The 27,812-nt window shown below is 38.1% G+C and overlaps 1 long non-coding RNA gene across 4 annotated transcripts in view; it reads left to right on the top strand.

The window, feature by feature from the left end:
- LOC106730288 overlaps positions 1-27,812 on the top strand; it is a 48,935-nt gene that overhangs the window by 2,725 nt on the left and 18,398 nt on the right. For all 4 annotated transcript variants that reach the window (XR_004320064.1, XR_004320066.1, XR_004320063.1 and 1 more), the window contains exon 2: positions 7,706-8,055. This is a non-coding gene — a long non-coding RNA (uncharacterized LOC106730288). The remainder of the gene's footprint in view (positions 1-7,705; positions 8,056-27,812) is intronic.

The following is a 27,812-nucleotide window of genomic DNA, read 5'->3' on the forward strand; positions in this document are numbered from 1 at the left end:
GCATCATATTGCTTATGAATTTAGCTGGAAAAGGTAACTGGTAACAGTTTGCTTTGGAATTTAATGAACTTTTTAGGTTCTCTATCAAAATAATTCACTTAAGTTATGGGGGTTTCTCCTCATAATTAGAATTCAAAAATGAGTAATAAATTATTGTTTCCTAGGAGGGGCTTTGGAAATAACATCTAATTCAGTAATCACTCCTTTCTTCTACCACTTCTTAAGTTCCTAGGACTCCAAATCTAACTTGTTCAGTAACGCTTGTGAGAAAAAAGTCTTCAAGAACTGAGTATGACCAGAGGGAAGAAATGGTTTTCAGGAGCCCATACGTGGCCTTTGACCTTTGAGGGCTATTTCCCAATAAGTAGGTAGTAGCCATAAGAATAACTGATATGTATGATGAGAGTGAAAATATTAAAGCACTGAATTGATGAAAAATAAATAAATGGAAAATAGGAGTATAGTAGTAGCTACCGTACAAATTAGACTAAAACTAACTCTACTGGGAATGGAGGCTTAGTCCATGAAAGATGATTATAAAGTAACTAAAGACAATAATTACAACATTTGAGAGTTACTTAAGGCACCTAGCAAAAGAAATCAGATTTTTAAAAGTTTATACACGGTCAGTTTCAAATTAAACTTTAATCTTTTGCTGTTCAAATTAATTTACCTTGGAAAAAAAAAAGAAAACTTCTGTTTCTGGGTGAGGGGGTTTATTCAATAATTATTCAAAATGCTTATTGAAAAATATGTAAAAACTTCTTGGACATCAAATAACTAACAAACCAGTATTTTGATGAGTTAAGCATAAATAATTTTTAAAACATGTGAATTACATTCCTATAACTACATGGAGATTTAAAATCCAAAGAACTAGAATATGAAAAAAATATGTATTAGTGTTGGTACTAGATATTGAGAATTTATTTGAAAAATTAGACTAGTTGAAATTTTGGTCAAGAGGTTATCTGTCTAGTGCTAGTATGACTCTTGTTCAAAATGATTCTCTATGGTTATAATCCATGAATCTCATTTTACTATTTTCTAAGCTAAATAAAAAAGGGGAAGTCTTTTCTTAAGCAAACAAACAAGAATCATTAAGAGTAAACATTTTCTGGGAAATGAACAACGTATGTTAGTCTGTATATTATAGTATTTCCATATAGATATTTTTAATCTGTGTCTGCTGCTTCCCCCCATATTGTCACCTATATCCTTTATCCAATGTGCTTAATTGTACGTGTGGAGGAACAATGCATATCCTGCTATGAGGCTGACCTTTTCCTTGAAGGACTGATCTCAGCAAAATGCCATATTCTCTATTTTCCATCTCCTGATTGTCCTGATTCTCTAGGCATGGCCATTCAGAGCAAGGTTCACATTCGTGGATTCCAGAAACCTGTTTTATACCATGATCAGTTATCTCTATCAGAATTTTGGCATCTGAATAAGTACAGGGGCAGAGAATGACTTCAGTTGCTAGGCTCCAGACCACTCACTGGGCTCCAGACCACTGTTCAGACCTGTTGGAAAGTGTTTCATCTGGAGACCCTTGACTATGTCTAGGTGGAGGAACTGGGTAGAATTTGGGTGATCTCCCTTGGGGAGGAGATTAATGTGTTCTGTGTGTGTGAGTCCGGTGGCTATTAGGGCTGTTCATAAATATTCCAGCTCTGCTTCCTTCAAAACATATGATAGGATTGCATGTCCACACCCTACTGAAGTATAGTGCAGCCCTGCGACTTGCTTCAGCCAATGAAAGGTGGATGGAAGTGATGAGTATCAGTTCTGGGCAGAAGTTAAGAGCCAGTACATGTATTACCAGATTCTGTTTTTCCCTGTAGTATTGCAACCACCAAGCTGCCTGATGGTGGCTGCTCCTCTGGATTGCAGTGATTGGCGACAGTGAGCAATGCCACCCCTGCTGACCCTCCCCTACTGGACATGAGTATGAGTAAGAAATAGACTTTGTGGTCTTAAGCCACTGAGATTTAGGGGTTGTTTGTTTCTGCAATATTATCTAGCCTATTCTGATGAAAAATACGGAGGAAGAAAGAGACAAATAATTGCAGGGCACCCTATGACAGGGAATGGCTAATAATTCCACAACTCTGTTTCTCTTTCCTCCTGGGTACACAACTAATTCACATTTCCCAGCCTCCTATGTAGTTAGCTGAGGTCATGCAACTGAATTCTGACCGACAGAATGTAGATGAAAGTTTTGTGCTCCACCTCCAGTCCCCACCCATGGGAAACCTGCATGATCTCTTGTCTCCATCTGCCACATGGAAACTAAGTATTCTGAGACTCTAGAACAGGAGTCAGCAAACTTTATCTATACAGGGCCATATGGTAAATATTTTAGGCTTTGTGGGTCATGAGGTCTCTGTCATACCTATCTGCTGTTTTACAGTAAAGTAGTCATAAGTACCATGTAAACAAATGGATATGGTTGTGTTCCAATAAAACTTTATCTACAAAAACAGGCAGTGGGTTGATGTGTCCCGTGGGTGGTAATTTGCTGACTCCTCACTTAGAGGAGGATAGAAACATAGGATAGAGGGAGCCTGAGTCTCTGAGTCACTGTGGTATCTATTTGCTGAACATATACATTGAAATGTTATCTGAGTAAAAAAAAAAAAAACCTTATGTTGAGTTAAATGTAACTAATATGCTATCTTATTCCATATTCCAGAAAAAATTTCAGAGTAATTAATAATCAAAACAAAGAAAACTATAAAAGATTAAAAGAAGATACAGGAATTTTTTTTACAATATTATTTTTATAATACTAGTTAGAAATATCATGATAAAAACCCCAAAAACTATAACAGAAAAGATTAAACAGATTTGACTAGAAAAACAGACAAGCAAACAAAAAACCAAACATTTCTATACAGTGATGGGTACCATAGACAGTATTACCTAATGGATGAAAATATATGCAACACAATAGGAAAGGGTTATAATATGCAAAATAACAAATAACTTCTAGAAATCAATACAAAAAAGAGAAGCAGCAAAATAAGAAAATGGGCACAGGATATGAAGAGGTGATTCTTCAAATGAAGGAATATGTGCTAATAAGCATATGAAAACATACTCAGCTTCATCAAAGATCAGAGTGTAAATAAGAACAAGAAGTCATTTTTGCTTATTAGATTGGCAAAGAAGTGTTTTAATATAAGGTGTTTGTGTGTATAAAAAATAACTTTCCAGAGAAGGGTATAGCTCAGTGGTAGAGTGCGTGCTTAGCATGCATGAGGTCCTGGGTTCAATCCCTAGTACCTCCATTAAGAATAATAATAATAATAAAAACTTTCATACTCAACAGATTGGAGTATGAATTGACAAACATTTCTGGAAAATAATTTATAGTATCTATAAATATTAAAAATGCATCTATACTTTGACCATGCATTCTCACTACAAGTAGTCTATTTTACAGAAATACTTGGTGTGCAAAAATATATTTATGTATGTCTATTATAGTATTATTTGTACAAGAAAAAAACTTGACTCCACCGCACCATTTATGAATAGGGGAATGGTTAAATAAATTGGGTATATAGACACTGTGGAATTGTGAAATAATAAATAACTTAAACCAGGGAGCTATGCATCTGTTGACATGGAAGAGTGTTCATGATATATTTTTGAGTGATAAGCGCAAATCAGAACAATGTGTATGGTATGTGCTCTGAAAAGGGGGGAAGGAGGGCAGAAATCTACGTATCTTAAAGGATATGCAGACTGGTGACATTGCTAACCCTTGGGGTGGGGATCTTCCACTTTTAACTTTGTACACTTCTCCTTGTCCCTTTGTATATCATTTTTATAATTACAATTTCTTAAAAAAGTAAAAGGACACAAGTCAAGAGAGACTGAAAGAAAAACCCGATGTGGATGTTGGCCAAAGCCGATGGGTTTAGGGATGGATGGGCAGAGGAACAAAGGCTTCTTGAAGACTCGCTGAGGCAAATCCAAAACCATGAGTCACTCCTTTGGAGTTCCAATGGCAGAGGATTGAGTTGTTATGACCTGGAACCAGGTTTCTTCTTGGAAATTGTCCAAGAAAGAGGAAAACTTGGGGTGAGAAGGGAAAGGATAACCTTGCTGGCCTGAGGGCAAAACATGTTGAAAACACAAAAAATAAATAATGTCCTTTGGCTGAACTTTCTTAGTCTGCACAGGCGCTAAATATTAGGTTATCTTTTCGCTGCTTCAGATTTTTTTTTTTAGATTAAAAACTTCCCCTTCTCAGAAGCTGAAATGAGTATGTACATAATAGAAGTGGGTTTTTTTTTTAAGGTTACATGTCACCATGTATTCTAGGAAGATAATTCTAGGTTCATTCAACCTTAGTTGTGCCAACAGGAAGGCAAATGGCCCCGGTGTGTTATAGGTGTGCAGGCTATCACTCATTCAGGATGCCTGCATTCTTCCTTCTCTGAGTGTATTAGCGTTTTCTGTTGACCAAGAGTAGATTTGTCACAGATCTGATTACTAGTGAGATGGAACATCTTCTTGTGTGTTTATTAACCATTTATTTTAAGTACTGCCATGTATTACTTAACAAAGTTTTATTTTACCTCGTGAGTATAGCTTGTATTTCAAAATTCCCCATATGATTGTATATTACTTATCTTCTAACAAAAGCCCACCGGTGCTGCTTTTGGATACCACCCTAGGGAGGACAAAGGAATCTTGTCGTAGACCCAAACCCAATATTCAAAGTAATCTTGAGATTCCTTTGGGTCACAGCATAGGAATGAGCCAAAGGCAAATTCAAGCATTATTCCTGTTGGTTGTAGTCTGAATGTTTTTGCCCAGATCTTCCCATTTGTGGGACTGGCCTTGCCTGGAGTGGAGCCTGAGATGTGGGTCTGCAGGGAAATGGTGCATTTGTTTGCTAGGACTGCTGTAACAAAGTACCTCAGACTGGTTGGGTGGCTTACAACAGGAATTTATTGTCTCACAGTTCTGGATACTAGAAGTCTGAAATCATGGTGTCCGCGTTGATTCCTCTGGGGGCTGTGAGGGGAGAGTCTGTTCCAGGTCTTTCTCCTGGGCTTATAGATGGCCGACTTCTCCCTATGTCTCTTCACATCGTCCTCCCTCTACGTGCATTTGTCTTCATGTCCAAGTTTCTCCTTTTAAGGGCACCAACCATATTGGATCAGGTCTCTCCCTCATGACTCATTTTCAAGACCTTACCTCCAAATGAGATGACAGCTGAGGTAGTAGGGGTTAGGACTCCAACAGATCTTTTTTTTTTTTTTTTTAGCATGGTAGTGACGGAGGCAGGGACAATTCAACCACAACAGAGGGCATAACAATGAAGTAAATGGTAAAAGTGGGGTCAAACCCTGACTCTCTGGCTAGTTACCCAGGATTATTTTTTTCAATCAGATCCTACTACCTCTGCATTCCAGGCTGCCTTGCCGCCTCTTTCCCCAGGGTCCTGTTGATACCTGTGCATTCCTCTAACATAATAATTAGGTAATTGGACATTCATCTCCCTGATGAGACTTAAGCACTCCCTGTGAGCAGAGGCTGTGTCTTTTGTTCCTGCGTCTAGCTCAGTGCCTGACCCAGACAAGGTGAATGAATGAATGACAACATCCATCTCTTAGAGCGCTCCAGTCCACACTGCCCTCTGTCCTCCCGATTGCACAACTAAATACGTGAATCTAGACTGACCCCTGTGAAACAAAATGACATAAGCACTTGAAAATTTAAAAAATCCTTAGTAAGTGTATTGTGGCACACTGTGGACAGCAGCTTGTAGATGGGATGGTGGACTAAGGAAATCCAATACAGGGGAGTCCTTATTCGCAGCTACTTCATAAGCCAAGCAAGTTCAGCCAAAGGATACTGCGCCCTACTTACATCAATAATGAACTTTAGATTTAAAGTCTCCGTTAAAAACTACAGTTAGAGAAAGTGGAAATACTTCTGTGGAGATTATACTATGGTTAATAAATAGAGTTCACAAGGAAGGCCTAAGGGAGTTATGTGTTTTTAAAACCCGGACAACACAAGTCAGAAGGGCAACTTAATAACAGTCTTCAAGTGGAAACACAAGGTTGTTGATAAGCTTTGCTGTCTCTGCTGAAGACAGAACAAGGATAGCTTATGCCACAGCATGCAAGAGTTCCGCTGACTATGAAGGAAGTATTTCCCAATAGGATACTAAATATTGGAATGGCTTGGATTCCAATACAAGCTGTGGTTTTACATTTTTCTATCATTTAAATGAAAACTCCTAAAATACACTGAGCCAAGCTCTTTCACTTACTAGCCATGAGATTTTGGAAAAGTTACATCATATCACTGTTTCCTTACTCATCAAATGGGCTTAATTTTGACCTCATAGGGTTATAGGAGATTGAATATGAAGCATGTAGCACAGCTCCTGGCTCATTGTAGGCACTCCAGAAATAGCATTAATAATGAACATGAGAGCAGATATTTATTACATATCAGACACCAGTCTAAGCACTTTACTTATGTGCTACTTCATTTTGGTTTCACATGATCATTTAGTGGGTAGGTGTTTTTATTTCCATTTTACAGGAGAGAAAATTGAGGCAGAGAAAGATTAAGTAACTTGCCCCAAACCACAGAAGCAGTAAGTGACAAAGCTCCAATACAAATCCAGACAGTCTGTCTCCAGAGCCTGTTTCTAGTCACTAAGCTAGCAACCTCTACATGTTTATAGCAACTAAATATTAGCTCTTTTAAAATTTAAAAAAAACGGCATGTTTAAAAATTCACAGTCTAGTGGTCCCCAACCTTCCCACATCCTTTTTATTATCTTTTTCTTCCATCTTTTGAATGGTTTTATTTACTAATATACTGCAATGATAAGTAATAATTTATTTTTCATTGCTATTAATCAAAGAAATATGTAACAGAGCTCCAGATCAATATGAAGTAACAACGTGATCTTATAAAACTGTTGTCAAAGGCAGAACAGCTTGATGTTTTGGTTGGCTCATGCAGCTCTACCATCACACACTTTGCACCAGACTTTCTGAAATACCTGTAATGATTAATTGGCACTCTTCCTTCCACTACGAAGTTCACAGAAGTTAATATTCTGTGATGAGTCATCTATGGTGCTTATATATGAATTCCCTCCACTGAAACATGATAGTAAGTATGTAGGTTTCCTCCCACAAATGATTCCTCCATAGGATTAAATGCATTCTGAAGACAGATAGATATACTACATTAGTAGTTCTCAAATAATGTGGTCAGTAATTTTGGCTAAGTCTAGTTAAAGTCCAGAATGTATTTTCAAAATATATATTCCATTATTAAATGTTAAATGTAAATGTTTTAGATTAGGAGCCCAAATGTCAAATCATTAGACATAGGTGAGTGTGAAAAGGTTATCTGCACCTGGAGGCTAAGATGGACTAAAGAAATGAGAACCTGGAATTAGAACTATCCACTGTGTGTGTGCCTGTGTGTGTGTGCAATTGTGCAGGGGGCAATTATGGGAAAAAACAAACCATGGTGTGCTAGTAAACCACATTTCAGGGGGAAATTAATCCCTGATTGGTAGCAGTTGCCAATTTCCATGTTACTAATACTCCTACCATGGCCCATTTCAAGCTACCAACAATTTGACAACATTATATATTTATATTTATCTTTTTGATTTTTAATATATTTTTGTTTTGTTTAACAGTTGGCTCTATCAAGCCAGCATAAGTCTGCTCCATCAAATCTCTGGAAATAAACAAACTTGTTTATCAGCAGTCTCGGGATAGAGCCTGGAAATGCTGTTAAAGAGAATGAGTGTCTGACAGGGCAGCTGAAGGAGAACGTCAAGAAGACATAATTTTTAAGATGAAGTCTAAGACTGAAGACTTATAGCCAGAAATGATTCTGAGCCAAGGAGGCCACAAAGAGAAGAAATTTTGGAAGATACCAATCTAGCTGCCAAACTGGGAATGAAAGATTTGGATGCAGGGGATCCCAGAGTGATGACTGCTTAGACAAGAAGGGGAAGGGTGGAAGATGCTGCAGTACAACTAGGTAAGGATCTGCTCAACTCAGACTAGAGCTGTTTCTGTACCAACAGAACACATCCTGTCTTCTAGAGCCAGCTAACAAGACAGGTGCTGAGGAATAGGAGGCAGAGTGGGAATTTTGTTCCAAGAATTCTAGTACATGGTGGGGAAGAAGGGGAAAGCATAGTTACTAGGGCTCGGACATAAGATGAACCCAAACTAGCAACACTACTCAAAACCTGCTTCTCTGAAAGAGCTACTTAAGTCCAAATGTGAAAGGATTCCACCAAGCATCCCCTTTTGCCAGTAAGCCATGGGCAGGATAGCAGATGGTCTACAAATAGCGGTCAAGTGCTTGCAGCCATGAGCAGGAAAGGGCCATCTCAGGGCAGGGGATCAGGTAGGTCATTACACTAAAGAGTAAATGACATTGGTTGTGAAGAGTTCAGACATTTCAGTATAGTTCTTGTCTGGAAAATCAATCCACATTTAGCTTCTCACAGGCTGGTGACCAAACTCTCTAGGCTACCCCTGATCTGACAGTACAACCCTTCCCCTGCCACCCATCATATCAGGACCAGATTTCTGGGGAGGAGAGGAGGGAGCATGAGGAAGTGGAGATGGTGGACATAGACCACTCCTTCTAACAGCTTGAAGGATAGAGATGGAGCTAGAAAGAAATGAGACCTAGAGGCTTGAGTGAAGGAGAAAAAGAATAATGACGTGATGACTGCCATTAATTCTGATCAAATTTAGGAATATGATTGCGTTTATATGGGGTAAAGAAAGAGCAGAGAAGTAAAAGCTAAAAGACTAGACATAGAGACATCATCTTTTAGCGCTCCAGTATGCTGTAACATCCTACCTGAGAAGGGATGATTCAGATGTCCAACTGCTTCTTTTCTGCCTCTTTTATAATAAACAAAATGTAAGGCAATTATATTAGTGTATTGGTGTCTGGCTTCCTCTCTGCAGTGACACACAAAGTGTTTCTCTCCAGCAAGATCACTAGAGACTTGTTATTTGCCAGATTCTGTTGACAGTGTCCACTCCTTGTCTTCCCTGGTCTCCTTGAGTCATCTGACACTGTACTCCTTTTGTGAACACTCTACTTCCCTGTGCTGTCACTCTGAGCTCTCATCCAAGCTCTGGGATTTCCTCTTTCCAGTTTCACACTGAGGCATCTTTCTTTTCCTGCCTTTTAAATGTTGGTACTCCTAGTGTTCTGTCCTCAGTCTTTTCACTCCTGCATCTATATTTTTAGATCATCTCCTCCATGCATGTTATTTCATTTGCTGCGTATATCGTGATAACACCAGTATCTATATCCACTCACAACTCTGTCCTTGGCTCTAGACTTCAAGATCCTAAATCTGTATCATTATGTCCCACAAACAACTCCAGGTCCACAAGTCCAAAATCAGAACTCTCCAATAACTTTGAAAGCCTTTGGAGTGTAGGAGTTACATTGCATACCTTTTTTAATAGCCTCAGTGCATGGAGCATTAAGCAAATGTTGTCAAATGACAATGTGGCTGGGTGTTTTTAACAAACATATGTTTAAATTTCATTTCTTTATATTTTACTGAGGTATAATTGACATTCAATACTCCGGTATCTATGCTATGTTCCAATTTCTGCCACTGTACTAGTTTCCACTTTCTATAATTTTATATAAATGAACTCATACATCATATAATTTTTTTGGCCTGTCTTATTTTACTCAGCATAGTTATTTTAATTGTTCTTATGCTTCATGTATCAATAGCCCTTCCCCTTTTACTGCTGAATAGTATTCTATTACATTGATATACTGTCACTTGTTTATTTCTCCCCTATTGATAGACCTGTGTGCTGTTTCCATTTTTAGCTTTTTCAAATAAAGCTGCTATGAGTATTTGTATGAAAGTCTTTGTGTAGCACATGCTTTCATTTCTCTTGGGTAAATAAATAAGAGTGGAATTATTATATGATAGATACATTTGACTTTATAAGAAATTGCCAAACTTTCCCCAAAGTTTTGTATGTTTTACCTTCCTACGAACAGACTCTGAGGCTCTAATCCCTCCACATTCTCAGTAACATTTGGTATGGTCAGTAGTTTCAATTTTAGCCATTCTAAAAAAATGTGAGGTGGTCTCTCACTGTGGTCTTAATTTGCATTTTCTTATTGACTAATGATGTTGAGCATGTTTTTATGGGCTTATCCATCATTCGTGTACCTTCTTTGGTAAAGTATCTGTTCATTTCCTTTGCCTGTTTAAAAAAATGTGTTATTTTGAGAGTTCTTTAAATATTCTGAATATAAGTTCTTTATCATATACATAATTTGCAAATATTTCCCCCAGTCTGTGGCATGTCTGTTTATTCTTTTAACTATGTCTTTTGAAGAGCAGAAATTTTTAATTTTTGTGAGGTTCAGTTTGTTCTTTTATGGATTGTGCTTTTGGTATCACATTCAAAAAAATCTTTGCCTTACCAAAGGTCACAAAAATATCCTATGTTTTCTTCCAGCAATTTGATAATTTTAGATTTTACAGTTAGATTGATGATCCATTTTGAGCTAATGTTTGTGTATAGAGAGAGCTATGAACTGAAGTTCACTGTTTTGCATATGGATGTTTAATTTGTTCAAACACATATACAATTTCAACAAATTACAAAGGAGTCTGTCCTTGTAAATCAGTGGAAGCCTTACTTTAAAAATTTGTAATAAAAAATAATATGTAAATAGCCCGAACTACCTCCTTGCCTGATTTTTAAAAACGTATTTTTACTTATTCTATTTTCAAGGTATCTCATTAACTTTTTAATTTTTATAGTAAAGGAATAAATTGACATTTGTACCTTGTGTCCCATTGGCTTATCAGCTTATCAAGTTTGATCCGGATTGTTCCTAGGCGTCTCAGGGTGGGAGAGGAATAATGGGAAGCAGGGGAGGTATGAACTAGGGATAAATGTGCCTAATTGATACCTCATTAAAATGCTCATAACTCTGAACTGACACATTTGCGAGCCTCTAGGATTATTGCATGAAGCATCTTTTCTGTGTGGCTTTTGACCCAGGCGAGAATGGAATACTTCTATCAGTATGTCTATGTCTGTGTATTTTATTAGGAGTCAGGAAGAAGACAGCTGATTTCAAATCTTGTTTATTTCAGTTTAGTAGAGAGAGAAGTCCTGGGACAAACCCATCTTCCCTCTTTGGAATGGCCCACCAGAGCTTAACAGAAAATGACTCAAATACCTGTAGTGGTCTGTGAAGTCCTAAAGCGTTCTTGGGCTGGAGATGACAAATGGGCATTCTTGCCTGCTCATGCAGCTGAGAGGAACCTTATTGTGGGTATTGGGAAGTATCCTCTCTTTTTTGACCATTTTCTGAAAAGTATCCACTTTTTAAAATGAGACATGGTTTATCAGTAGCATCCTAAGTCATCTTCTGCAGTTCCCCTTCTGGTACTTTCTTCTCCTTTCTAGTATCCAAGGCTCATGCTTTCAATTGCTGTCTCCCTTCCTCAAATCTAAACCTACCCATGACTGATGATTATGTCTGAATGTATTATCTTAACAGGGATACTTGCACATTAGTGGAGGACCAAAGCTTAGCCAAAGGACTTTCTAAGGTAGGAATGCTAGGGCTCACTGAGCCAGTAGAAGATGTCTATCTTTGGGTAGACATTTAGGCTAAGTAGTGGGTATATGTAGATACTGTGTTACTTCCAAGCATTCACTTCCCACTATCCCATTCTTCATAGTCCCCAGTATCTTTAGGAGGCCATGAAGTTCCACAAAAACTGAATCCACCTCTAACTTCAGGTGTGGAACATGGATAAATTAGCTCTCTCGATGCCGCTGGCCCTTGAGATTGGACCACAGATGGGACTAGGACATGAGTTATTTCAATGAGAATGAATCTCAGGACTTGTGCAGAAAGTATCAGAAGTTTCTTCTCTATTTCTCCAAGCCCTGGATTGTAAAATTGTAAGGGCTGAAATTGCTGCCACCATGAGAGAAAAGCTTCTGTTTGAAACTTGGAAATGAAGCCAACACTGTAGATGGCAGAAGGGATATTCAATGAGAAAGCTTCTTGGAGATGGAATTGAGAGGCTAGGTCAAACTTCACTTGATTACTTCAAGACTGTTCAATCGTGTGAAGCAGTGTATTTCCTTTTTCTTTAATGCCTGTTGCTTAACTAAAGGAAAGCTACAGTTGGGTATTTTAAGGTTGCAAGGAACTAAGATCTGTTCAGCTTTCCTCAGGTTTATTAGGATATAGCAGAACACCTCAGTACGTCTCCTGAAAAACTGAAAACTGGTTCAAGAAATAGTTGAGCTTTAGCAAATTTAATTTTTTAAAACGCCTCAGAAATTAATATCTAACCCTATTCTGGTGCTCTACTAGGTTGGTGCTTTACCTGCTTTCTGCTCCAAATGCTACTAGTTACCTGATTCTCTTCCATTTTGTGTCAAAGTCAAATCTTAGGTCAGGTCAGCCAGTTAGTTACAATTCCAAAATCTCTCAAACATTACTGGCTGCCTGGTCCACTCCACTCTGGCACAGATAAGATGATGTGTTAAAAAGCATGGCAATCAACGAGGGGTAAGGAAATCTTCAGCGGTAGGCTCTGGGAGTGGAAGTCACTCCAAGCTTTTGCAGGAGGGAGTCTGTTGGGCACCACGCATAGGCTTTGCTAGACAGTGTGCTTTCTGGAATCTCAAAACTTGTGATGGGTCCTGTGCAAGAGCTGAAGGAGCCAGGGAGCTGAGAGTTGGCAGGGATCTGACCATGAGTTTGTAGGAACTTCTGGAAAGGTCTTGTTGGCAATTCCTATGTAGTCATATAATGAAAGTGTTAAAACACAAATTTGACAAAAATCACACGGGGATGTAAATGCAAAGATGATGTAGGTAGGGCCCTGGAGTGTCTCATCTGACTCTATCAACCAACTTTCCTGTCCTTGGCTTCTGGTTGGATTCAGTCAAGACGGAGCCATTGTAAAAGATGGAAGAGATGGAAGGGAGTAATATTGGACTATTTATGCCCCTGGCTCCATTCCTATGGGACTGCCTCAGGCTGGCTGTGTCCCTTGACCAAAGGTCAGTGCTCTGCATTCTGAAGATACAGCTCCTCTCAAGGTGATCTTTTCTACATGATTCTTTTCCTGGTTTCTGGTAACTGTTCCTTGCCCTCTGCTGTTACCAGCTCTGATCTGACACTACCTCTTTTTGTTCCTCTATGTCCTAATTACACCCTTAGAGATAGTCCCCTTCTGAATAAATCTCAGTTTTCTCCTAGTTTGTGACTTATCTATTCTTTCTCTTAACAGTGTCTTTTGATGAGTAGAAGTTTTTGTTTTTGGTAAAATCTAATTTATCATTTTTCCAAAGCAGTGGTTGCTTTTGCATCCTGTCTAAGAAAACGTTGCCTATCTCCAAATCATGAAACTATTTTCATAGGTTCTCTTCTGATAACATTATGATTTTATCTTATATATTTACACCTCTAATCCACTGCAAATTAATAATTGTGTACAATGTGAGCTAGGAGTCAGATTTTTTTCTCCATATGGATAAACCAGTTATTCCAGTGTCTTTTGTTGAAAAGATTCTTTTCACTACTGAATTGCTCATATTAGTGTGGTTGGATTTATGCCTACCATGTTGTTATTCATTTTATGTTTGTTCTTGCTGTTCATTTGTTCCTCTATTTCTCCTTTTATGCCTTCTTTTGGATCCATTGCATATATTTTAGAATTTCATTTTAATCTATCTATTGGCTGTTGAGCTATACTTCTTTGCATTTTATGTTTTAACTAATTGTCCTAGGAATTATAGTATCTATTCTTAACTTTTTATGGTCCTCTTATTCTTTACCATTTTACATAAAATGTAGAAACCTTGCAACTGTAGAGGTTGCAACCTTTACCCCCTTTTTCCTTTATGCTATAATGGGCCTATTTATTGCATCTCTATATATTATAAATCTCACAAGATAATGTTATAATTTTTGCTCTAAGCTGTATGCATTCTTAAAGGTTAAAGAAAAAAGAGGTTTTTATAATTACCCAGCTATTTGCTGTTTCCAATGTTCTTTATTCCTTCCTGAGGATCCCAGTTTCCATCTAGTATCATTTCCTTCAGCCTGAAGAATGTCCTTGGTATTTCTTGTAGTGGACTTCTGATGATGAATCCTTTTAGCTTCTTTTTCGTAAATCTGAAAAATGTTTTGATTTCATCTTTATTCCTGAAGGATATTTTCACTGGATATAATTGTTTCAGTACCCTAAATATGTCTCTCCACTGTATTCTGTCCTCCATTGCTTCAACACAAAGTTAACAATAACCTAGAGGAAATGTGGTATTTACCTCAGGCTGCTTTCTAGTCTTTTATTTTTAGGTTTTTTTGTTTTGTTTTGTTTTGTCTTTTTTTTTTTTTTTTTTTTTTTGAGGCAGGGAGGTAATTGGGTTTATTTATTTAATGAAGGTACTGGGGATTGAATCCAGGACCTCGTGCATGCTAAGCATGCATTCTACCACTGAGCTATACCCTCCCCCAAGACTTTTAAAAATGTTTTGTTTTTTACAGTTTGGTTGTCACGTGCTGGGTCTGGTTTTCCCCATATTTATTCCACTTGAGTTTTGCTGAGCTTCTTCAATCTGTAAATTTACGAGTTTTATGAACTATGGAAAAATTATGACCATGATTTCTTCAAATATTCTTTTCTGCTCCTTTCTTTCACTTTATGCTTCTCCTGGGACTCCAATTTTAACATTAGACATTTTGATATTGTCTTGCAGACCCTGAGTTTCTGTCCTTTAATTTTCCCCTTCTTTCCTTGTTTCCTTGTTTCCTTCCTTCCTTCCCGTCTTCTTTCCTTGTTGTCTTGCTGTCTGTTTTTAGACTGGGTAATTCTTTTGATCTGCCTTCAGGTTCACTGACATTTCTTCCTCTGTCATCTGCATTGTGCTCTATCCAGTGAATTTTTTTATTTCAGGTATTTTAGCTTTCAGTTTTGAATTTCCATTTAATTCTTTTATAGCTTCTAGTTTTCTGATGAGATTTCCCATCTTTTCATTCATTTTGAGCATATTTTCTTCTACCTCATTGGCCATATTTTAATAGCTGCTTTAAAACTGTTGTCTCCTAATTCTAATATCTGAATCATTTTGGGCTTGGTCTGTATTGATTGTTGTTTCTCTTGAGACTGGGTCATAATTTCTTGGTTATTATATGTTGGCTGTACTGGACTGTATCCTAGACATTGTGAGTATCACGTTGTAGAGACTGGATTATATTAAACTCTTCTGAAGAGTGTTGACTTTTCTTCTTTTTTCTCATTTGGGACTTGGCTAGATGCAAACTTCAAACTCTGTTTCTTAGGTGGCAGTTCATATCTCAGTTCAGTTCTTTTATTGTTATCTAGACATGAGGGGTCTGACAGAGATTTGTGTAGAGTATTAACTCCATCTATCTAAATACTTTCCAGGATAATCTTCTCATTTTCTTGCAGCTGTATTTCCCTGCACTCTGTCTTCTAGTTCTTTAGGACAGAATAACTTTGAGTTTTCTATCAGAGTTCTAGTTGCTTTGCATGGTGCAACTGCAGCTTATCCCTCAGCTAAAAGCCATAAAAATGGGAAATTTACCTTACTGCATTCTCTTTTTCTGAGCATCTTCTCCCTTCCAAAATCTATCTTCTTTTATTCACACTCTAAGCCTTCAGATTGTTGTGTTATTACATTTTTTCCTGGAGTTTATAATTATCTGTGGTCTGATAGGAGCTTATTTAGCCATTTCTAGAAACAGAACCTCTTAATTCTGTAAACTTTTGGAGCGTATTCTCTCATAGGACAGGCAGCTCCTGCATTCTTGCTACAATAACTGGATCACCATGAAATTCATCTAACAATGTTTTTCATATTCTATGTTGATTTTCTCACTCATTTTCTCTCAAAGCTGTCCAAGTTTTCTGTCACCACTTAGTAGAGCCATTTCATTCTCCAAGAGGGTACTTCCCAGTTTGTATTTTTATGGGCATCCTACCTGTGTCTATAAGAGAGTACCACTCAGTACTTCTTGCATCTGAATTCTCTCAGGAGATGACATTCTTGTTTGCTTCCTAAAATCTTGAATCTTTTTCTTTCACATTTCTTTTGAGTTCCATTCGCCATCAACAGCTAGCGATGCCTAAGACATCATCCTGTTTTATACTCTCATGTTTATAACAAATTAGACTTTCCATGCTTTACAGGTTAAGTCTAGCCTCCAGTATATTATTTTTCTCTTCATAGCTTTCTGGCCTGACTACAAGATCCCACTTCTCCCAAGGAAATGTCTTTCTTCCTCCAGCTTAATCGGTCTGTATTTCTATATTTCTCTTTTACTCCCCTGCTGCTCTATTCTTCAAGAAAGTCAAAAGCATATTTTAATAGTATCTTTCATTTTCATAAAAGAAATACATGTATGTGTATCAAATAGTCAAACAATATTACAAAGTTTTAACGAACACCAGCTGTTTCTTGCCCACCTGTTTCCCCAGCCCTTTCCCAAATCCCCTCCCCAGACTAATCACTTTCAATTATTTTACTTATTTCTTCTGGTGCTATCTTCTATGTTTCTAAATAATATGCTTAGACTGTTATAGGCAGTTATTTATTGATTCTTTCCCCCTGTATGTACTACTGGTGTAGTTTGGGTGCACCCAAAGAAGATCTGAATCAAGGACTTGAGTAAAATAGTTTTTATTTGGGAGGTAATCCTTAGAAGTAAGTACAGGTAAGACAATGGGACAGTGAGACAAGGAAGGGCAAGAAGCCTAATAAAGAGTGGTATCAAGCATACTGCCACTGTGGACAGCTAGGACGTGGTCCTACTGGTGAACTCTGGGAGATAGTGTAGAAGATGCCTTGGAATTTTTCCTGAGAAGCAAGGGGCTGAGATAGTTGTCCTTCAACTCCTAGTACTTATTGATTGAGGGCTGCTCTCAGAACCCATTATCTGTCTGGCACTTTCAGCTACTTGGTATGCAGTCAAGTAGATTCTATTGGTCTGAGAAATCTATCAGGCAAAGAGTTGTAAGTGCTTAAAGTTAGAAACCATTGAGTAGCACGCATTGCAATGGGCAGTGCCAAAATGGCAAGATAATGTGGGTGGGGCTCCCATAGCATATCTGTACTTGTCACAATTCTCCAGAGAAACATAACCAATAGACTGGGGAGGAAGGGACAGGAAGGCAGGGAGGATTTATTATAAGGTATGGGCTCACATGATTATGGAGGCTGAACAGTCCCACAAGCTGGAGAACCAGGAAAGCCAATGTAGTTTTAAGGCCCGAGAGCTGGTGTAGATTCCAGTCTGTGTCTGAAGGCCTGGAAACCAGGAACACCAAGGGCAAGAGAAGATGGCAGTTCAGCTCATGCAGCCAGGCAAATTCAGCCTTCTTTGGTCTTACTGTCCTGTTCAGGCCCTCAACAGATTGGATGGTGGCCACTGACATGGGGAGCTCTGTCCTGGCACAATCCCTCATGCTTTTCCTACACTCTGCTCCCATCTTTGTCAGTTGCCCATTTGTAAATATACCCTCGTCAAATTATCCTAATTTGAGTGTGCCACCTGTTTTTTTGTTTTGGGACCCTGATGGGAGAATGTGGTTTGAAACAGCAGCTAAATGATTTTGAACTAGACTACCTGCTCATCTCCCACACAAGTTTAAGATTCTCCTTCATGGAGGGCAAACCCCTCCATGACAAAAGAGGATAATTTTTTCCCTGAGAACTCACCACATCCAAACCAGAAAGAACTAAGCTAGGAACAATTCAGTTCCTTTCCCCAAATTCATTAGTTAGATACATCACTCCTCTTCTTTGAGGTGAAACGAAGACAGACACTCTCTTCCCATTACTTTCCAAGAGGTGGACTTTATGGATCAAGCAAGGAATGCTGGGAGGAGGAGGAAGAGAAGACGGTCTCTACAACTCAGTGAATTTGACCTCAGCAAAACCTGCTCTTCTGACACTTCCACACTTGCAGAGCTATGGGTTTGTATCAGTTGTCAAACTGGTAGCAAACTGAAGTGGTAGTTGAAGTGGTGGTTTACAAGCAGCAGAGATCAATTAGAAATGTGAATTACTCATGATGTGTGACTAACAGTAAAATAATAAAGTTATTCCCATTATAAAAGGGAATGCTTGCAATCTGTGTTCTTATGATAGCTGTAATTTAAAATTTTTTTCCTTTGAATCTCCTTGGAACTCACCAGCCTGTGAGCATGAAAGAAGTTGCATTTATTAGTAACATTCAGCAGGGTTTTTATTCCCCACCTGCACTGCTCCCAGATCTCAGCCCCATCCCCCAGTGGAATCGCCCTGAGTTCCCCCCACCCTGCCCCTCGCTGGGAGTCACTAGGTGGTATCTCACAGTTGCTCAGTTCTTCTGATCCTGCCTTTGTGAGGTTTGTGAGGGAGACAGCTGTTTGCCAGCCACTTGGAGGAGGCAGGTTTTCACTGCCTCTGCTGCTGGTGTCCTTGCTGATGGTATCTTGATACTGTCTCCTAATGCTTCCGGTGTCCCCATGCCACCAAAGTCACTGGGTAGCCTGGGGAAAAATGGGCTGGATGATCTTCTTCCCAATTTTGTGATGGCTTTTGTCTTCTGGACCTCAACTAGTACCACATGAACTTCAAAACTCCCCAGATTCTTGGTGTCTTATTCCTTTTGGGCCTCTGAACAGACTGCCATACACTGAGTGGCTTATAAATAACAGAAACTTGTTTCTTGCAGTTTTGGGGCTGGAAGTCTAAGATCAAGGTGTCAGCAGATTTGATGTCTGATGAGAACCTGCTTCCTGGTTCACAGATGGCTATCTTTTTGGTGTGTTCACATAGCAGAAGAGGCTGAGAAGCTCTCAATCACTTCTTGTAAGGGCACTAATCCCATTCATGAGAGCTCCACCCTCATGACCTAAGCATCTCCCCAAAGCCCCGCTTCCTAATACCATCACATTGGGAATTAGGTTTCAACATGTGAATTTGTGGCGGACGCAAACGTTTAATCTATAGCATCTGGCTTCCAAAGCTGATTTAAGATTTTCTCCTTAGATATGATTTCTGACCCTAAATCAGCCTAAGTAGACTGGTTGTGATAATATTTCTGGATCTGGGGAATCCCAAACACCCAATGGTCGAAATGATACTGTTTCTTTCCTTTCTCTGCCTCTTCCATTCCCACTCCTCCTTCTAGAGCATACACATTTAGTACTTAAAGATGAAACTGACAGCTGTGCAGGTTTAAGCTGTGTAAGTAGCACTCTCTAGAGTTGTGCAGCTCACAGCCATGCCAAATGGCCCTGTTAGCATTAAAGCTATTATTGCAGACCTGTTGGCTATCTCCTTGTGGCTCTAGCAATCTATTCCTTTATTAGGCACTAGATTAAATAAAGCCAGTAGCATATAACACTGTAACTCAAAGAGTGGACCATGGACTGGCAGCAGGAGCATCAGCTGAGCACTTGTTAAAATGCAGATTCTCAGGTCCTTCCTAGACCTACTGAATCAGAATCTTTGAGGTTCAGACCTGAAAGTCTGTGTTTTAACAAGCCCTTTAGGTGATTTTTATGTGGGTTAAAGTTGAAAAGTACTGGCCTGTAATCTATACAATCTCTTGAGTTTGGCTAAGCTAACAGGAGTTGAATGTAGGTGTAATATAACAAAGTTAAATAGTCATGTACTTCTGATGTCCTCAATTAAACCTCTTGGAAAATGGGGCCAGCAGGGAACTCAAAATCAGTTACTGACCATTCTTATCTTGGCCCTAGTCTAACATCAATACCAGCTGTAAAAAGGGAATGGTGATGCTGATTATAGAGAACTTACTGGGCTGTTGCAAAAATCCAATGAGAAACTAACGTGATGGTTCTTTGCTCCCAAATGTCAATAACTGTTGTTAATAACATAACTCTTGAGTCAGTTGAGTCTCATTTATTAAATTTCCACTTTAGTGAACTACAATGGTATGCATCAATTTCTCATAATGCTAACTTTCAGTCAATCAATAAAAATACCACTGACATTGCTATTGTAAATTTTAATATTTGAAAATATTTATCTTTTATCCATGTTTTTCTATTTATGCATAAAGAATGCCTTCTTATACTACTCCTTCTACAAATTGCTCCTAGAAGGCACAGGATTTGTTTTGTTTTTTCTTACAAGGATGGATATTTTAAGGTCTTTTATCTTGGTGACCATTCATTGCCAATCAGGATCAAAGAGCTTTTGCCCCACCAATAATTTCTGCTTTATGATAACATGCTCGGACAATTTCAATACACTTTAAAGGTACAAATGGGTCTAGTTAAGTGCTATTATTTTTTAATTGCTATTTTAACTACGGACTCATTAACAATTCAAAACTTGAATTAGAAGTAACCTGAAAATGTCTTACTTTATGTCAATGAAGTCTATTAGATACAAATGAAATACATTTTTGCAACGCTCCAAGAACATATCACACCTAATGCAAATCTGTTCTCAGATTTCCTAAAAAATAAGCTGAACAAAGGGAAGACTACGTAAAATATAATTTTAATATTAAATTAACATGACAGAATAGGAGAAATAGAAGAGTCAAAATCCTGAACACATTTTTAGTTATCAAGGCAATCCCAGAAGGTTTTATCTTAATTATACACTAGAAATGATGTTTTTAGGGAGATCAAATAAATATTCATTATTCAACTTGAACTTAAAGTAGGCATTGAAAAGCTTCTGCACAGGAAAGGAAACTATTAACAAAATGACAAAGCAGCTTACTGAATGGGAGAAGATATTTGCAAAGTATATACTAAATAAAGGGTTAATATTAAAAAATATATAAAGAGATACAATTCAATGTCAAAATACCAAGTAATTCAATTAAAAATGGTCAGAGGACCTGAATAGACATTTTTCCAAAGAAGACATACGGATAGCCAACAGACACATGAAAAGACGCTCAGCATCACTAATCATCAAGGAAATGCAAATCAAAACCACAATGAGATATCACCTCACACCTGTCAGAATCCCTTTCATCAAAAAAAACAACAAATAAGTGTTGGGGAAGATGCAGAGAAAAGGAACTCTGTGCACTGTTGGTGGGAATGTTAGTTGGTGCAGCCACTATGGAAAACAGTATGGAGGTTCCTCAAAAAATTAAAAATAGAACTACTATATGATCTAGCAATTCCACTTCTGGGTACTTACCCAAAGAAAAAAAAAACACTAATTTGAAAAGATTTATGTATCCCTATGTTTATTGCAGCATTATTTATTGTAGCCAAGATATGAAAGCTACATAAATGCCTATCGATGAATGGATAAAACAGATGCAGTACATACATACATGATGGAATATTACTCAGTCATAAAAAGGATGAAATCTTGTCATTTATGACAACATGGATGGATCTAGAGGGTATTATGTTAAGGGGAATAAATCAGAAAAGTACAAATACCATATGATTTTACTTACATGTGGAAACTGAAAAACGAAACAAATGAATAAATAAAATGAGACAGAAACAGACTCATAGGGACAGCAACCTGGTATTTGCTAGAGGGAAGGTGAGAGGAGAGAAATAGGTGAGGGGGATTAAGAGGTTCAAACTTCTAGTTACAAAATAAATGAGTAACAGGGATGTAATTTAGAGCATAAGGACTATAGTCAATAATACTGTAACAACTTTGTGTAATGACAGATGGTGACCAGACTTATGGTGATCATTTTGTAATATATTTAAGTGTCAAATCACTACGTTGTATACATGAAATTAATATAATATCGCACATTAACTATACTTCAATTATAAATAAATAAATAAGTACATGAATAAGGCATTAAAAAACTTCATGAATTTAGTAAAATCATCAGACTTCTGTTAAATTCTCAAAGTTTATTACTTTTCCTTTGTGTTACTATCAATTTTTTATCTGTAATTAAATGAGAGAAAATGTATGAAAGTACTTAGCATACGGGTTAGCACATATACACATAATAAATGTTTGTTTCCTTTCTTTCCCTGTTGTATAATAAACTTAAAGAGACTTATTAAATGCCTGGTCGCATATTTATCTTGGCTTTCTCTAGCAATTTTTAAAAGAGCAAGTAAATATGCTTGGAAAATGGAATGAAAACTCCAGAGAATATTAGAGCTATATGAAGACAAATCTTCTAAGTGCTATTAAGTGCTTAAAATATTACATAATCACATGCATTAATAGTAAGCAGTTTAACTTGAGCATTGTTGTGTGTATGTTGTTGATGTTTACATTTTTAACTACTATTTTCAAGCATTACGAATTCATGCATAGAATTCAATTCAGAGGGAAGCTAAGAGCCTCAGATGACAGATGATCAAGTCAAAAGGCATTCATATTTAAAATAAAAGTAAAAGAACTTCTTTAACTATTTTTAGATCAGTGGCAGAAATTCCAAACCAAAAGAATATTATTAAAATGGAATTATGAATATTTGCCTTCTTACATTTAAGAATTTTAGACTCATGCAAAACGATATAAAGATTGAATTGTATAAATCGACAAGTTAAAACAATCAAAGTTATTGACATGCAGAACAGCTGTTACATATTAATGAAATTGTTTGGATTTTCTCTGTTTGTGTGTGAACATGTTTATGATACAAATGGATCATAGAGTGTCCAGCTTTTTTAAGTTCCAGAATGCAGGGCCAATTTTATTCCCCCCCAAAATGAAATTAGGGCTCTCAAAGATTCCAGACTCAAATACAGGAAATGAAAGTCCCTGAATGCCCACAGAATAGGTACCAGATGGAGATCAGGGTTACCCAGTATTTGGGGCAAGGCAGTGCAGAAGATTATTTTGAAGTAAATGACAAAATGAAAGTAACTGAACCATTAAGTACATGCTGTGGTTCATTATACAGCCAAAAGCACCAGTACCGTCTCCGTCATCTTCCCTGTTTAATCATTTAGGTTGGAGTCTTCAATCAAGCCATACAGGATTTTAGATCAATCTAGTTTGATCTCTTTATTATACAAATGAGGCTCAGAAAGATTAAGTGACTAGTTCAAATCACAAAGGCAATAAGTAGAAGAATAGGGTCTTGAACTCTGCTCTCTCTGTTCTCAGCCCAGAGCTTTCCCCATTCGTTCCTAAGGCCTTTTTCCATTATCAGCATCAAAAATGCTGCCTGGGGACTGAAATCAAAGTGAGCCTCTGCCTTTGGGGTTGTGGACAGGGAGGGATGCCAGCCCTGCCCAGACTTGCCTGGAGGTTGAGACTGGTATGAGGGAGGAATCCTGGGAACGGTGGAACATAACATCAAGGGTGAGTGTGTGGTATGTGAAGATAAACCTGCAGAGGCAGACCAACCACACTGTGGGGCCCTCAACTGCCAGGCTACTGAATTTGAAATTTATTTGACCGGCCAAGGGGTGCCCCTCCTGGTTCCTGGCACAGTGTAGGTATTAATGTATATTTGTTAACATGAATGAGTGAGCTGTTTGTAGTTTGTGAGCTGATTCTGGGACATGTTCTTAGCAGAGATGCACTTCAGGCTGTGTTAGACCTTCAGTGAGATTTGGCTGAGTTTCGAGGAGGCTGGCAGTTGCAAGAGTAGATTCAACCCTAAAGATGAGAAAGAGTGAGTTATACAATTTATATATGTATATATAATTTTAATACTCTTATTGGTATATAATTAGATTTTTTTTAAATAAAAAGATTGCTCATGGTTGAATCTTGCATATGTAATTTTAGGTGAGAGAAGCCAGACACAAAACGTGTCAGTTCAAGTCTTTTAGGAAGCAGATGCCAGGATAGGATTGAAGCCCAACAGATGTAACGTGTAAAATAAAGGGAAAGGGGGATGGAAATAGGCAGCGTGGGTGGTCATACTACAGTGCAGGTCTGACACCTGTGAAAGGAGACAGAGAAGGAAGGAGGCTTGGTAAGAAGGGACTCCAGGCTAATGGGGATCCCTGGACCACAGCTTGCCCATTAGAGGGTCCTGCATGGAGCAGAGTAGCTTGGCTCTGGCACCCCTGCCCTGCTCTTGGAGGGGAGAAAAAAGACGTATTTTGTGGTCTATTCTTGGAATGCAAGAGTTGAACCCACACTTGGTCAACTACAGGACAGAAAAGTGTCAATATGTAGACTTGGGGCATCAACTGAATTATCTGAAGTATGAGACTGAATTTCAGATCCAAGGCTGGTTATCAGGTAAATGGATGAACCTAATGACCCATTGATTCTATTAGTCCTCTGCTCATCACTGATTGTATATCTGGTAAAAGGAGCAAACACAGCAAACAAAGCAATTGTTCCCATTTATAAGGGACAAAAAATGATTGCTTTATAAAAGAGATTAAGCTTAAATACAGTTGAAAAAGTGCTTAACTTGTGGTGTGAAAATATTCATAGGTTCTATGTGACTCTAAGCAAAAAATAGGATTCAGGAGAAAAGCCAGGAGGCTATGAAAGCATTTCCATATTCTCGATCTTAGGGATTTGAGACTGTCTCCAGTCATCTCCCTTGGACATTGTTTTATACGGGGTGGTGTCTTGATCATCTTTGGACCCTCAGTTTGTGGCAGATGATAGATTTTCTACAAAGCCTTGTTGGAGGAATAGGTTTTTTTTTTTTTTTTTTTTTTTTTTTTTTTTTTTATAAATGAATGATCAAAGAGGTCATTGGGTCATCAATCTAGTCTTGGTTAGCTAAATATACGTGAAATCAGAGGTCACCTGGAAACCCTTGTGTACCCTGGTGGAGAGAATGAGGACCTGTTAGAGATAAGTTAGGACTTTCTACCAAGAACTAGGTAAATGACCCAGGGAGAACAACTTTGACATTCACCTTGAAATAGTGCCACTTCTTCTGAGACCCTTGGGGCCATACTTAGGTTGGACTTATCTGAGCTCACTGGTGGAGAGACCTGACTGAAGGTTAGAACTCCATGCAAGTGCTGTTTGCAGAAAAGGAAATTTTTGGTATTTATCTTTAAGTAAATTGCTGATTTTAACTGAAATTGCTGAAATTCTTAAGTTCAAGGTGTACTGAAATAAATCCTATATTTGATCAGTGCTTTATTTATTTCAAATCTCTTGCACATATTATTTCTTTAGCTCATCATAGCAGCCATGATGCCTGCAGAATGGACTCAATTTATTCCATAATTTAAAATGGACAAAAAAAGAGTTGTATTAGTCAATGTTCTCCAGAGAAGTAGATTGATAAACTAAAATAAAAATAAAGAGAGAGAGAGAGATTTTAGGGAATTGGCTCACATAATTATAGAGACTGGCAAGTCCCAGCAGTCTGGAGACCCAAGAATGAGTTCATATTGCAGTTCAAGTCCAAAGGCTGGCTGTCTGCTGCAGAATTATTCCTTCCTCCAGAGGACAGTCTTTTTGTTCTATTCAGGCCTTCAGCTGATTGGATGAGGCTCACCTACACTACAGAGGGCAATCTGCTTTATATAAAATCCACTGTTTCAAAAACACTCTCATAGAAGCATCAAGAATACCGTTTGACCACATATCTGGGCATTGTGACTCAGCCAAGTTGATACATAGAATTAACCATCATGAGAGTCCTGCGGTCCAGGACTTGCTCAAGCCAATGCTCAAGAGTTAGTCACAGGATTATTTCTTAAATTCTGGGCTTCTGACATTAGTCCATCATTAGTCCATCAGAAACTTACTGAACACTAGAATTAGGTGATTGCTTTTCATAAATTCTGATGTGGGGAGCAAGACTGGGAAGGAGCTAGCTGGTAGTCAGAAATGTTAATTACTCAGTAACTGCTAAAAGTGAGTGTTAGACTCTACACAGTCAGGAACCATGAAAACCTCAATCTTCCTTAAATAATGTTATGTGTAACTATGTGAGATCACAAAATCATAAACAAACCCAAAACAAGAGAAATAAACTAAACCATCTGCTAAATTTAGAAAGGCACCTGTAGAGATGCAACTTTAGGCCTGGAGTGAGGATTTCATTATGACATCTAGTGCAGATGTGAATAACCCTGGCAGAGGGCAGGGGTGGGCTGGGGGAGACCGGGCTCAGCTGGGAGGCTAGTCTATTCCGGGAAGTCTGATCTATATTGAGGGGCAGGTTTAGGCTTTCTGGCTCCCAGGCAAGCCAAGAAAGCAGGATATCAAGTAGCATGCAGTTCTTTCCTTTTGACCTGGCTCCCATCCCTCCTCATCTTGGCAGGGGTCTCAGGGTCTCACATGGCTCAGCCAAAGCAACTCCCCATCACAATGCGTGTGTGATCCATGGCAAAATTTCATATTCTAAATCCATGAACTGATGATCCTGGGGGTTTTCCTGTCACAATGCTGGCACTGCACAATCTCGCCTATGACCCGTGGTAACAAAGAATACAATTTGTATGAATATTTGAAGACCTCAGATAATCCCCAAACCTAATTTCAAGTTAAAAGCTTTAAGTTTTCAACTTCCTGCTTCATGAAACAGCTTTTCTTTCGGTCAGTTCTTCCTCTAGCCCTCCTGATGGAGACAAAATGGCACACGCAAATGTGTGCCCTGTTTCTTACATCCTCGAAGTGTCCCTGAAAAGTGGGATGTAAATTGTGCATTTTATTTATTTATTTATTTTTACTGAGTCAGTTTATAATGAATTAATTTCTGGTGTATAGCATAGTGATTCAATTATATATGTTCCTTTTCATATTCTTTTTCATTATAGGCCATTACAAGATATTGAATATAGTTCCCTGTGTTATACACTAGGATCTTATTGTATATCTATTTTATATATAGTAGTTATTATCTGCAAATCTCGAACTCCCAGTTTATCCCTCCACTCCCTTTTCCCCACCTGGTAACCATAGTTTGTTTTCTCTGTCTATGAGACTGTTTCTGTTTTGTAAATAAGTTCATTTGTGTCATTTTTTGAGATTCCACATATAAGTAATATCATACAGTATTTCTCTTTCTCTTTCTGGCTTACTTCACTTAGTATGACAATCTCTAGGTCCATCCAGGTTGCTGCAAATGGCAGTATTTATTCTTTTATGGCTGTATAATATTCCCTTTTCATGTGTGTATGTGTGTGTGTGTATACCACAGCTTTTTATCCAGTCATCTGTTGATGAACATTTAGGTTACTTCCATGTCTTGGCTATTGTAAACAGTGCTGCTGTGAACATGTGGGTGCATGTATCTTTTTGAATTAAAGTTTCATCTGGATATAGTCCCAAGAGTGGGACTGCTGGATCATAGGTCAAGTCTTAAATTGTATATTTTAAATGCATCTCAAATGAGGAAACTTTCAGTTTATTAATTGTTCTGAGGTAAAGAGTCCTTTAGTTTTACAGTATTTGTGTTCTAATTTAGCAACCTATAAGGTTCTGATTTTCACAAATCATATTTGCCTAAAGTAGACAGTATTAATAGAAAAATGGGGGGGGGGATACAAACTGTTAAGCAACCACCAAGTGCCAGGTCATATGGTGGACATGGCACACTCAGGGAGAACAAGGCGTGTTGATGTCTCTGCTTCCCAGTAAGTATTTTGCAGCCCAACACCATCGCTAAGGAAAGGCAGTGTGTTTCTAATGAAAGGCAAACTCCAATATTTAGCACTGTTATGGAACAGTAAACGTGCGACTGCTTAAGACGGAATGATGAATCACGTTTCATTTCCCTGCCTGAGCAAGAGAAGTGGCTCCTTGTCCTGCCTTTCCTTCAAGCTCAGCAGATGCTCGCTCCCCCAAAAGATAAAGCATTCT

This window comes from Camelus ferus, chromosome 5 (assembly GCF_009834535.1).
Source record: "Camelus ferus isolate YT-003-E chromosome 5, BCGSAC_Cfer_1.0, whole genome shotgun sequence".
NCBI classification, from domain to species: Eukaryota; Metazoa; Chordata; class Mammalia; order Artiodactyla; family Camelidae; genus Camelus; species Camelus ferus.